Source organism: Ranitomeya imitator, chromosome 2, assembly GCF_032444005.1.
Source record: "Ranitomeya imitator isolate aRanImi1 chromosome 2, aRanImi1.pri, whole genome shotgun sequence".
In the NCBI taxonomy this organism is placed as follows: Eukaryota; Metazoa; Chordata; class Amphibia; order Anura; family Dendrobatidae; genus Ranitomeya; species Ranitomeya imitator.
Window position 1 is genome coordinate 11,739,843 of NC_091283.1, and position 12,415 is coordinate 11,752,257.

Here is a 12,415-nt window from a genome sequence, read left to right on the forward strand (position 1 = left end):
TGCAGGCACAGGAACTGAAATTAAAAGGGAACCTGGCCCCACCCCCCCAGGTGTTTCTATGTATAACAGCCACCTAGTACAGCAGTACTGCTGCATTTGTACAAGGTGGCTGACTTTTTCTCCTTGCCCACGTGGAACTCAACACGTACAAAATGTGTCTCATTGAGACCATTCCACTGTCCCTGAGGTGTGACTTTCCTTTGTAATGATACGCAGCACCCCCCTTGGTAGCGTTTCCCGTCTTTTGTCATCATGGTTAGCTGGCTGCGCCTGTGCATCCGCCCTGCTAGAAACAACGCCCCTCGTTGTCATATTTATTTTGTCAGCGAGGGTGTGGTTTATGGGCACGAGCAGTGCATATGTTCGCCTGTCTTAACTCATCTCCTTCCGCCTTCTTCAGACTGTGCGGCCTCCTGGCCGTGGTAGGCGATAAGGGATCAGCTGAGGCCGCCCAGTCTGGAGCCGGTGTAAGGACATGTGTAAGCGGCAAACCTATTTACTGCACAAGGCCACGAATCCCAGCCACGTAGTGTGATTGTTTGAAAACACACTGTGGGTCTGGGATTCATGTCCATCGCTAACCGCAACGGCCGACATGAAATGAGGTCAGAAGACAGGAAGCGCTCACAGCGCATGGCCAAGGGATCACAATAGCGCAGACTCCTGTACAGCAAATAACAACGCTCAGGAATCTGCGCCCAGTACCTAGGTGCAAATTTTGACACCTGTGCTGCGTCTCGTTAAAAAGACAAGTCACGCCTCCACAACTGTTTGACAGTATAATGGGCTAAATAGTGTACGTGTTTTAGTCAGCGTGTGCAAGGAGCAAAACAAATAGAGCAACCTTTTACTTGTGCAGCATTAATGCTGCACAAGGTGTGGCTCTTGTACCTTGCAACACCTGAGGGGGGGGTTAAAGGTAACCTTTGAAATTGGTTCAACTAGGCTTCGGCCTACACTCTGCTCCTCTACTCCTCCTGCTGACCCTGGGCTCAAACACCGCTAGTTTTTGCCCGGAAATGCTAGCTGCACAGAGAAAAACACCAGCCAATGTGTTAGTGGGGTTCAGCACCGCCAGCTGTTCCCCTGCTGTGTAGTCGGCAACGTGTCCAGCACAAGCCACGCTGGCACAACCGACCAAAAGCTGCCACCAGTGCAGGCTTCGGCCTACACTTTGCTCCTCTCCTCCTCCTGCTGACCCTGGGCTCAAACAACGCCAGTTTCTGCCCGGACATGCTAGCTGCACAGAGAAAAACACCAGCCAATGTGTTAGTGGGGTTCAGCACCGCCTGCTGTTCCCCCGCTGTGTAGCCGGCATCGTGTCCAGCACAAGCCACGCTGGCACAACCGACCAAAAGCTGCCACCAGTGCAGGCTTCGGCCTACACTTTGCTCCTCTCCTCCTCCTGCTGACCCTGGGCTCAAACAACGCCAGTTTCTGCCCGGACATGCAATCTGCACAGAGAAAAACACCAGTCAATGTGTCAGTGGGGTTCAGCAACGCCAGCTGTTCCCCTGCTGTGTAGCTTGCAACGTGACCTGCAAACGCCACGCAGGCACATGAACTGAAATTGAAGGGAGCCTGCCCCCCACCCACAGGTGTTTCTATGTATATCAGCCACCTTGTACAGCAGTACTGCTGCATTTGTACGAGGTGGCTGACTTTTTCTCCTTGCCCACGTGGAACTCAACACGTACAAAATGTGTCTCATTAGAGACCATTACAATGTCCCTGAGGTGTGACTTTCCTTTGTAATGACACACAGCACCACCCTTGTTAGCGCTGCCCGTCTTTTGACATCATTGGTTAGCTGGCTGCGCCTGTGCATCTCCCCTGCTCGAAACAACGGCCCTCGGTGTCTTATTTTTTTGGACAGCGAGGGTGTGATTGATGGGCATGTGCAGTGCATATGTTTGCCTGTGTTCACTCATCTCCTTCCGCCTTCTTCAGACTGGGTGTCCTCATGGCCGCGGCAGGCGATAAGGGATCAGATGAGGCCGCCCAGTCTGAAGCAGGTGTAAGGACATGTGTGAGCGGCAAACATATTTAGTGCACCAGGGCACGAATCCCAGCACCGCAGTGTGATTTTTTAAAAACACACTGTGGGTCTGGGATTCATGTCCATCGCTAACCGCAACGGCCGACATGAAATGAGGTCAGAAGACAGGAAGCGCTCACAGCGCATGGCCAAGGGATCACAATAGCGCAGACTCCTGTACAGCAAATAACAACGCTCAGGAATCTGCGCCCAGTACCTAGGTGCAAATTTTGACACCTGTGCTGCGTCTCGTTAAAAAGACAAGTCACGCCTCCACAACTGTTTGACAGTATAATGGGCTAAATAGTGTACGTGTTTTAGTCAGCGTGTGCAAGGAGCAAAACAAATAGAGCAACCTTTTACTTGTGCAGCATTAATGCTGCACAAGGTGTGGCTCTTGTACCTTGCAACACCTGAGGGGGGGGTTAAAGGTAACCTTTGAAATTGGTTCAACTAGGCTTCGGCCTACACTCTGCTCCTCTACTCCTCCTGCTGACCCTGGGCTCAAACACCGCTAGTTTTTGCCCGGAAATGCTAGCTGCACAGAGAAAAACACCAGCCAATGTGTTAGTGGGGTTCAGCACCGCCAGCTGTTCCCCTGCTGTGTAGTCGGCAACGTGTCCAGCACAAGCCACGCTGGCACAACCGACCAAAAGCTGCCACCAGTGCAGGCTTCGGCCTACACTTTGCTCCTCTCCTCCTCCTGCTGACCCTGGGCTCAAACAACGCCAGTTTCTGCCCGGACATGCTAGCTGCACAGAGAAAAACACCAGCCAATGTGTTAGTGGGGTTCAGCACCGCCTGCTGTTCCCCCGCTGTGTAGCCGGCATCGTGTCCAGCACAAGCCACGCTGGCACAACCGACCAAAAGCTGCCACCAGTGCAGGCTTCGGCCTACACTTTGCTCCTCTCCTCCTCCTGCTGACCCTGGGCTCAAACAACGCCAGTTTCTGCCCGGACATGCAATCTGCACAGAGAAAAACACCAGTCAATGTGTCAGTGGGGTTCAGCAACGCCAGCTGTTCCCCTGCTGTGTAGCTTGCAACGTGACCTGCAAACGCCACGCAGGCACATGAACTGAAATTGAAGGGAGCCTGCCCCCCACCCACAGGTGTTTCTATGTATATCAGCCACCTTGTACAGCAGTACTGCTGCATTTGTACGAGGTGGCTGACTTTTTCTCCTTGCCCACGTGGAACTCAACACGTACAAAATGTGTCTCATTAGAGACCATTACAATGTCCCTGAGGTGTGACTTTCCTTTGTAATGACACGCAGCACCCCCATTGTTAGCGCTGCCCGTCTCCTGACATCATTGGTTGGCTGGCTGTGCCTGTGCGTCCCCCCTGCCCGACACAACGCCCCCCGTTGTCTCATATATTTTGACTGCGAGGGTGTGATTGATGGGCACGAGCAGTGCATATGTTCCCCTGTTTTCACTCCCCTCCTTCCGCCTTCTTCTGACTGTGCGGCCTCATGGCCGCGGCATGCGATAAGGGATCAGCTGAGGCCGCCCAGTCTGAAGCAGGTGTAAGGACATGTGTGAGCGGCGAACATATTTACTGCACAAGGCCACGAATCCCAGCACCGCAGTGTGACTTTAGGAAAAGCCACTGTGGGTCTGGGATTTATGGCCATCGTTAACCGCACCGGCCAACATGAAATGAGGTCATGAGACGGCCTGCACTAACAGGGTATTGCCAAGGGATAACACAAGAGCGCAGACTCCTGTACAGCAAATAACAACGCTCAGGAATCTGCGCCCAGTACCTAGGTGCAAATTTTGACACCTGTGCTGCGTCTCGTTAAAAAGACAAGTCACGCCTCCACAACTGTTTGACAGTATAATGGGCTAAATAGTGTACGTGTTTAATTCAGCGTGTGCAAGGAGCAAAATTAAATAGAGCAACCTTTGACTTGTGCATCATTAATGCTGTTCAAGGTGTGGCTCTTGTACCTTGCAACACCTGAGGGGGGGGTTAAAGGTAACCTTTGAAATTGGTTCAACTAGGCTTCGGCCTACACTCTGCTCCTCTACTCCTCCTGCTGACCCTGGGCTCAAACACCGCTAGTTTTTGCCCGGAAATGCTAGCTGCACAGAGAAAAACACCAGCCAATGTGTTAGTGGGGTTCAGCACCGCCAGCTGTTCCCCTGCTGTGTAGTCGGCAACGTGTCCAGCACAAGCCACGCTGGCACAACAGAACAAAAGCTGCCACCAGTGCAGGCTTCGGCCTACACTTTGCTCCTCTCCTCCTCCTCCTGCTGACCCTGGGCTCTAACACCGCTAGTTTTTGCCCGGACATGCAATCTGCACAGAGAAAAACACCAGTCAATGTGTCAGTGGGGTTCAGCAACGCCAGCTGTTCCCCTGCTGTGTAGCTTGCAACGTGACCTGCAAACGCCACGCAGGCACATGAACTGAAATTGAAGGGAGCCTGCCCCCCACCCCCCCAGGTGTTTCTATGTATAACAGCCACCTTGTACAGCAGTACTGCTGCATTTGTACAAGGTGGCTGACTTTTTCTCCTTGCACACGTGGAACTCAACAAGTACAAAATGTGTCTCATTACAGACCATTACAATGTCCCTGAGGTGTGACTTTCCTTTTTAATGACACGCAGCACCCCCATTGTTAGCGCTGCCCGTCTCCTGACATCATTGGTTGGCTGGCTGTGCCTGTGCGTCCCCCTGCCCGACACAACGCCCCCCGTTGTCTCATATATTTTGACTGCGAGGGTGTGATTGATGGGCACGAGCAGTGCATATGTTCCCCTGTTTTCACTCCCCTCCTTCCGCCTTCTTCTGACTGTGCGGCCTCATGGCCGCGGCATGCGATAAGGGATCAGCTGAGGCCGCCCAGTCTGAAGCAGGTGTAAGGACATGTGTGAGCGGCGAACATATTTACTGCACAAGGCCACGAATCCCAGCACCGCAGTGTGACTTTAGGAAAAGCCACTGTGGGTCTGGGATTTATGGCCATCGTTAACCGCACCGGCCAACATGAAATGAGGTCATGAGACGGCCTGCACTAACAGGGTATTGCCAAGGGATAACACAAGAGCGCAGTTTCCTGTACTGCAAATAACAACGGTAAGGAATCTGCGCACAGCACCTAGGTGTAAATTTGTACACCTGTGCTGCGTCTCCTTAAAAAGACTAGTAGTCACGCCTCCACTACTGTTTGACAGTATAATGGGCTAAATAGTGTACGTGTTTAATTCAGCGTGTGCAAGGAGCAAAATTAAATAGAGCAACCTTTGACTTGTGCATCATTAATGCTGTTCAAGGTGTGGCTCTTGTACCTTGCAACACCTGAGGGGGGGGGTTAAAGGTAACCTTGGAAATTGGTTCAACTAGGCTTCGGCCTACACTCTGCTCCTCTACTCCTCCTGCTGACCCTGGGCTCAAACACCGCTAGTTTTTGCCCGGAAATGCTAGCTGCACAGAGAAAAACACCAGCCAATGTGTTAGTGGGGTTCAGCACCGCCAGCTGTTCCCCCGCTGTGTAGCCGGCATCGTGTCCAGCACAAGCCACGCTGGCACAACCGACCAAAAGCTGCCACCAGTGCAGGCTTCGGCCTACACTTTGCTCCTCTCCTCCTCCTCCTGCTGACCCTGGGCTCTAACACCGCTAGTTTTTGCCCGGACATGCAATCTGCACAGAGAAAAACACCAGTCAATGTGTCAGTGGGGTTCAGCAACGCCAGCTGTTCCCCTGCTGTGTAGCTTGCAACGTGACCTGCAAACGCCACGCAGGCACATGAACTGAAATTGAAGGGAGCCTGCCCCCCACCCCCCCAGGTGTTTCTATGTATAACAGCCACCTTGTACAGCAGTACTGCTGCATTTGTACGAGGTGGCTGACTTTTTCTCCTTGCCCACGTGGAACTCAACACGTACAAAATGTGTCTCATTAGAGACCATTACAATGTCCCTGAGGTGTGACTTTCCTTTGTAATGACACGCAGCACCACCCTTGTTAGCGCTGCCCGTCTTTTGACATCATTGGTTAGCTGGCTGCGCCTGTGCATCTCCCCTGCTCGAAACAACGCCCCTCGGTGTCTTATTTTTTTGGACAGCGAGGGTGTGATTGATGGGCATGTGCAGTGCATATGTTTGCCTGTGTTCACTCATCTCCTTCCGCCTTCTTCAGACTGGGTGTCCTCATGGCCTCGGCAGGCGATAAGGGATCAGATGAGGCCGTCCAGTCTGAAGCAGGTGTAAGGACATGTGTGAGCGGCAAACATATTTACTGCACCAGGGCACGAATCCCAGCACCGCAGTGTGATTTTTTAAAAACACACTGTGGGTCTGGGATTCATGTCCATCGCTAACCGCAACGGCCAACATGAAATGAGGTCATAAGACAGGAAGCGCTCACAGCGCATGGCCAAAGGATCACAAGAGCGCAGACTCCTGTACAGCAACTAACAACGCTCAGGAAGCTGCGCCCATGCAAAAAGGTGTTTTCGACACCTGTGCTGCTTTTCTTTAAAAAGACAAGTCACGCCTCCACTACTGTTAAACAGTATAATGGGCTAAATAGTCTACGTGTTGCATTCAGCTTGTGCAAGTAGACAAATTAATAGAGCAACCTTTTACTTGTGCAGCATTAATGCTGCAGAAGGAGTGGCTCTTGTTCTTTGTAACACCTGAGGGGGGGTTAAAGGTAACCTTTGAAATTGGTTCAACTAGGCTTCGGCCTACACTTTGCTCCTCTCCTCCTCCTCCTGCTGACCCTGGGCTCTAACAACGCTAGTTTTTGCCCGGAAATGCTAGCTGCACAGAGAAAAACACCAGCCAATGTGTTAGTGGGGTTCAGCAACGCCAGCTGTTCCCCCGCTGTGTAGCCGGCATCGTGTCCAGCACAAGCCACGCTGGCACAACCGACCAAAAGCTGCCACCAGTGCAGGCTTCGGCCTACACTTTGCTCCTCTCCTCCTCCTCCTGCTGACCCTGGGCTCAAACACCGCTAGTTTTTGCCCGGAAATGCTAGCTGCACAGAGAAAAACACCAGCCAATGTGTTAGTGGGGTTCAGCAACGCCAGCTGTTCCCCCGCTGTGTAGCCGGCATCGTGTCCAGCACAAGCCACGCTGGCACAACCGACCAAAAGCTGCCACCAGTGCAGGCTTCGGCCTACACTTTGCTCCTCTCCTCCTCCTCCTGCTGACCCTGGGCTCAAACACCGCTAGTTTTTGCCCGGAAATGCTAGCTGCACAGAGAAAAACACCAGCCAATGTGTTAGTGGGGTTCAGCACCGCCAGCTGTTCCCCTGCTGTGCAGCTTGCAACGTGACCTGCAAACGCCACGCAGGCACATGAACTGAAATTGAAGGGAGCCTGGCCCCCACCCCCAGGTGTTTCTATGTATAACAGCCACCTTGTACAGCAGTACTGCTGCATTTGTACAAGGTGGCTGATGTTTTCTCCTTGCCCACGTGGAACTCAACACGTACAAAATGTGTCTCTTTGAGACCATTCCACTGTCCCTGAGGTGTGACTTTCCTTTCTAATGATACGCAGCACCCCCCTTGGTAGCGCTTCCCGTCTTCTGACATCATTGGTTGGCTACTTGCGCCTGTTCGTCCGCCCTGCCTGAATAAAATGCTCCTCGTTGTCTTAATTATTTTGACTGCGAGGGTGTGATTGATGGGCACGAGCAGTGCATATCTTCGCCTGTCTTAACTCATCTCCTTCAGCCTTCTTCAGACTGTGCAGCCTCATGGCCGCGGCATGCAAGAAGGGATCAGCAGAGGCCGCCCAGTCTGAAGCAGGTGTAAGGACGTGTGTGAGCGGCCAAAATATTTACTGCTCAAGGCCACGAATCCCAGCACCGCAGTGTGGCTTTATGAAAAGACACTGTGGGTCTGGGATTTATGGCCATCGTTAACCGCACCGGCCAACATGAAATGATGTCATAAGATGGGCAGCGCTAACAGGGCATTGCCAAGGGATAACACAAGAGCGCAGACTCCTGTACAGCAAATAACAACGCTCAGGAAGCTGCTCCAAGCACCAAGGCGTTATTTTGGACACCTGTGCTGCGTCTCATCAAAAAACCAAGTCACGCATCCACTACAGTTTGACTGTAGAATGGGGTAAATTGTGTATGTCTTTCATTCAGCGTGTGCAAGTAGACAAATTAATAGAGCAACCTTTCACTTGTGCAGCATTAATACTGCACAAGGTGTGTCTCTTGTACTTTGTAACACCTGAGGGGGGGGTTAAAGGTTTCCTTTGAAATTGGTTCAACTAAGCTTCGGCCTACACTCTGCTCCTCTCCTCCTCCTCCTGCTTCAACACGGGCTCTAACATCGCTAGTTTTTGCCCGCAAGTGCTAGCTGCACAGAGAAAAACACACGCCATTGTGTTAGTGGGGTTCAGCAACGCCAGCTGTTCCCCCAGTGTGTAGCCGGCAAAGTGTCCTGCAAACGCAACGCAGACACAAAGCTGCCTCCAGTGCAGGCTTCGGCCTACACTCATCTCCCCCTGCTTACCCTTTGCTCCAACACCGCTAGTTGGGGCTCTAGGAAGACAATCTTTAATAGGCAAGGCAACGCATCCGGGTTCCAGCACCGCCAGCTGGTTCTCGGCAGTGTTTTTGTCACAGGTACTCCCTCGTGCCAAGCCTGGTTTCAGCACCGTCAGCTGTTTCCGGGTTGTGTCAAGCTCACTGAGACACCTATGCTTGCCTCGTCGTGGTGCGGTCGGGTTAGCCAACTCCAGGGTGCCTCCAGTTTAGGAGCTTCCTATGTGGGCTGCGTGAACTGGTAGTCAAGGCTGGTTCTGTAGTGCCAGTAGGCCCAGCTCCCCCTGTAGGACTGTTGGGGTTCGGTAACTGCGGCTGCCTCGCGGCCTAGCTGTTCTCTCCTCTCCTGTGGACCTTCGGGTCCACCACCTGGTTCCAGCACCGTCAGCTGGTTCCGGGCCGAGCCTTTGGCTTAGGTGCCTCCTCCTGGGTATCCGAGTTCCGCCAACGCCAGGCGGTCCTTGGTAGTGCTTTTAAGCGCGGGCACCTACAGCTTAGTAACCGGGTTCCAGCACCGTCAGCTGGTCCTCGGTCGTGCCATTGGCTCTTGCACACTGGGGCAACGCATCCGGGTTCCAGCACCGCCAGCTGGTTCTCGGCAGTGTTTTTGTCACAGGTACTCCCTCGTGCCAAGCCTGGTTTCAGCACCGTCAGCTGTTTCCGGGTTGTGTCAAGCTCACTGAGACACCTATGCTTGCCTCGTCGTGGTGCGGTCGGGTTAGCCAACTCCAGGGTGCCTCCAGTTTAGGAGCTTCCTATGTGGGCTGCGTGAACTGGTAGTCAAGGCTGGTTCTGTAGTGCCAGTAGGCCCAGCTCCCCCTGTAGGACTGTTGGGGTTCGGTAACTGCGGCTGCCTCGCGGCCTAGCTGTTCTCTCCTCTCCTGTGGGCCTTCGGGTCCACCACCTGGTTCCAGCACCGTCAGCTGGTTCCGGGCCGAGCCTTTGGCTTAGGTGCCTCCTCCTGGGTATCCGAGTTCCGCCAACGCCAGGCGGTCCTTGGTAGTGCTTTTAAGCGCGGGCACCTACAGCTTAGTAACCGGGTTCCAGCACCGTCAGCTGGTCCTCGGTCGTGCCATTGGCTCTTGCACACTGGGGCAACGCATCCGGGTTCCAGCACCGCCAGCTGGTTCTCGGCAGTGTTCTTGTCACAGGTACTCCCTCGTGCCAAGCCTGGTTTCAGCACCGTCAGCTGTTTCCGGGTTGTGTCAACTTCACTGAGACACCTATGCTTGCCTCGTCGTGGTGCGGTCGGGTTAGCCAACTCCAGGGTGCCTCCAGTTTAGGAGCTTCCTATGTGGGCTGCGTGAACTGGTAGTCAAGGCTGGTTCTGTAGTGCCAGTAGGCCCAGCTCCCCCTGTAGGACTGTTGGGGTTCGGTAGCTGCGGCTGCCTCGCGGCCTAGCTGTTCTCTCCTCTCCTGTGGACCTTCGGGTCCACCACCTGGTTCCAGCACCGTCAGCTGGTTCCGGGCCGAGCCTTTGGCTTAGGTGCCTCCTCCTGGGTATCCGAGTTCCGCCAACGCCAGGCGGTCCTTGGTAGTGCTTTTAAGCGCGGGCACCTACAGCTTAGTAACCGGGTTCCAGCACCGTCAGCTGGTCCTCGGTCGTGCCATTGGCTCTTGCACACTGGGGCAACGCATCCGGGTTCCAGCACCGCCAGCTGGTTCTCGGCAGTGTTCTTGTCACAGGTACTCCCTCGTGCCAAGCCTGGTTTCAGCACCGTCAGCTGTTTCCGGGTTGTGTCAACTTCACTGAGACACCTATGCTTGCCTCGTCGTGGTGCGGTCGGGTTAGCCAACTCCAGGGTGCCTCCAGTTTAGGAGCTTCCTATGTGGGCTGCGTGAACTGGTAGTCAAGGCTGGTTCTGTAGTGCCAGTAGGCCCAGCTCCCCCTGTAGGACTGTTGGGGTTCGGTAACTGCGGCTGCCTCGCGGCCTAGCTGTTCTCTCCTCTCCTGTGGGCCTTCGGGTCCACCACCTGGTTCCAGCACCGTCAGCTGGTTCCGGGCCGAGCCTTTGGCTTAGGTGCCTCCTCCTGGGTATCCGAGTTCCGCCAACGCCAGGCGGTCCTTGGTAGTGCTTTTAAGCGCGGGCACCTACAGCTTAGTAACCGGGTTCCAGCACCGTCAGCTGGTCCTCGGTCGTGCCATTGGCTCTTGCACACTGGGGCAACGCATCCGGGTTCCAGCACCGCCAGCTGGTTCTCGGCAGTGTTCTTGTCACAGGTACTCCCTCGTGCCAAGCCTGGTTTCAGCACCGTCAGCTGTTTCCGGGTTGTGTCAACTTCACTGAGACACCTATGCTTGCCTCGTCGTGGTGCGGTCGGGTTAGCCAACTCCAGGGTGCCTCCAGTTTAGGAGCTTCCTATGTGGGCTGCGTGAACTGGTAGTCAAGGCTGGTTCTGTAGTGCCAGTAGGCCCAGCTCCCCCTGTAGGACTGTTGGGGTTCGGTAACTGCGGCTGCCTCGCGGCCTAGCTGTTCTCTCCTCTCCTGTGGACCTTCGGGTCCACCACCTGGTTCCAGCACCGTCAGCTGGTTCCGGGCCGAGCCTTTGGCTTAGGTGCCTCCTCCTGGGTATCCGAGTTCCGCCAACGCCAGGCGGTCCTTGGTAGTGCTTTTAAGCGCGGGCACCTACAGCTTAGTAACCGGGTTCCAGCACCGTCAGCTGGTCCTCGGTCGTGCCATTGGCTCTTGCACACTGGGGCAACGCATCCGGGTTCCAGCACCGCCAGCTGGTTCTCGGCAGTGTTCTTGTCACAGGTACTCCCTCGTGCCAAGCCTGGTTTCAGCACCGTCAGCTGTTTCCGGGTTGTGTCAACTTCACTGAGACACCTATGCTTGCCTCGTCGTGGTGCGGTCGGGTTAGCCAACTCCAGGGTGCCTCCAGTTTAGGAGCTTCCTATGTGGGCTGCGTGAACTGGTAGTCAAGGCTGGTTCTGTAGTGCCAGTAGGCCCAGCTCCCCCTGTAGGACTGTTGGGGTTCGGTAACTGCGGCTGCCTCGCGGCCTAGCTGTTCTCTCCTCTCCTGTGGACCTTCGGGTCCACCACCTGGTTCCAGCACCGTCAGCTGGTTCCGGGCCGAGCCTTTGGCTTAGGTGCCTCCTCCTGGGTATCCGAGTTCCGCCAACGCCAGGCGGTCCTTGGTAGTGCTTTTAAGCGCGGGCACCTACAGCTTAGTAACCGGGTTCCAGCACCGTCAGCTGGTCCTCGGTCGTGCCATTGGCTCTTGCACACTGGGGCAACGCATCCGGGTTCCAGCACCGCCAGCTGGTTCTCGGCAGTGTTCTTGTCACAGGTACTCCCTCGTGCCAAGCCTGGTTTCAGCACCGTCAGCTGTTTCCGGGTTGTGTCAACTTCACTGAGACACCTATGCTTGCCTCGTCGTGGTGCGGTCGGGTTAGCCAACTCCAGGGTGCCTCCAGTTTAGGAGCTTCCTATGTGGGCTGCGTGAACTGGTAGTCAAGGCTGGTTCTGTAGTGCCAGTAGGCCCAGCTCCCCCTGTAGGACTGTTGGGGTTCGGTAACTGCGGCTGCCTCGCGGCCTAGCTGTTCTCTCCTCTCCTGTGGGCCTTCGGGTCCACCACCTGGTTCCAGCACCGTCAGCTGGTTCCGGGCCGAGCCTTTGGCTTAGGTGCCTCCTCCTGGGTATCCGAGTTCCGCCAACGCCAGGCGGTCCTTGGTAGTGCTTTTAAGCGCGGGCACCTACAGCTTAGTAACCGGGTTCCAGCACCGTCAGCTGGTCCTCGGTCGTGCCATTGGCTCTTGCACACTGGGGCAACGCATCCGGGTTCCAGCACCGCCAGCTGGTTCTCGGCAGTGTTCTTGTCACAGGTACTCCCTCGTGCCAAGCCTG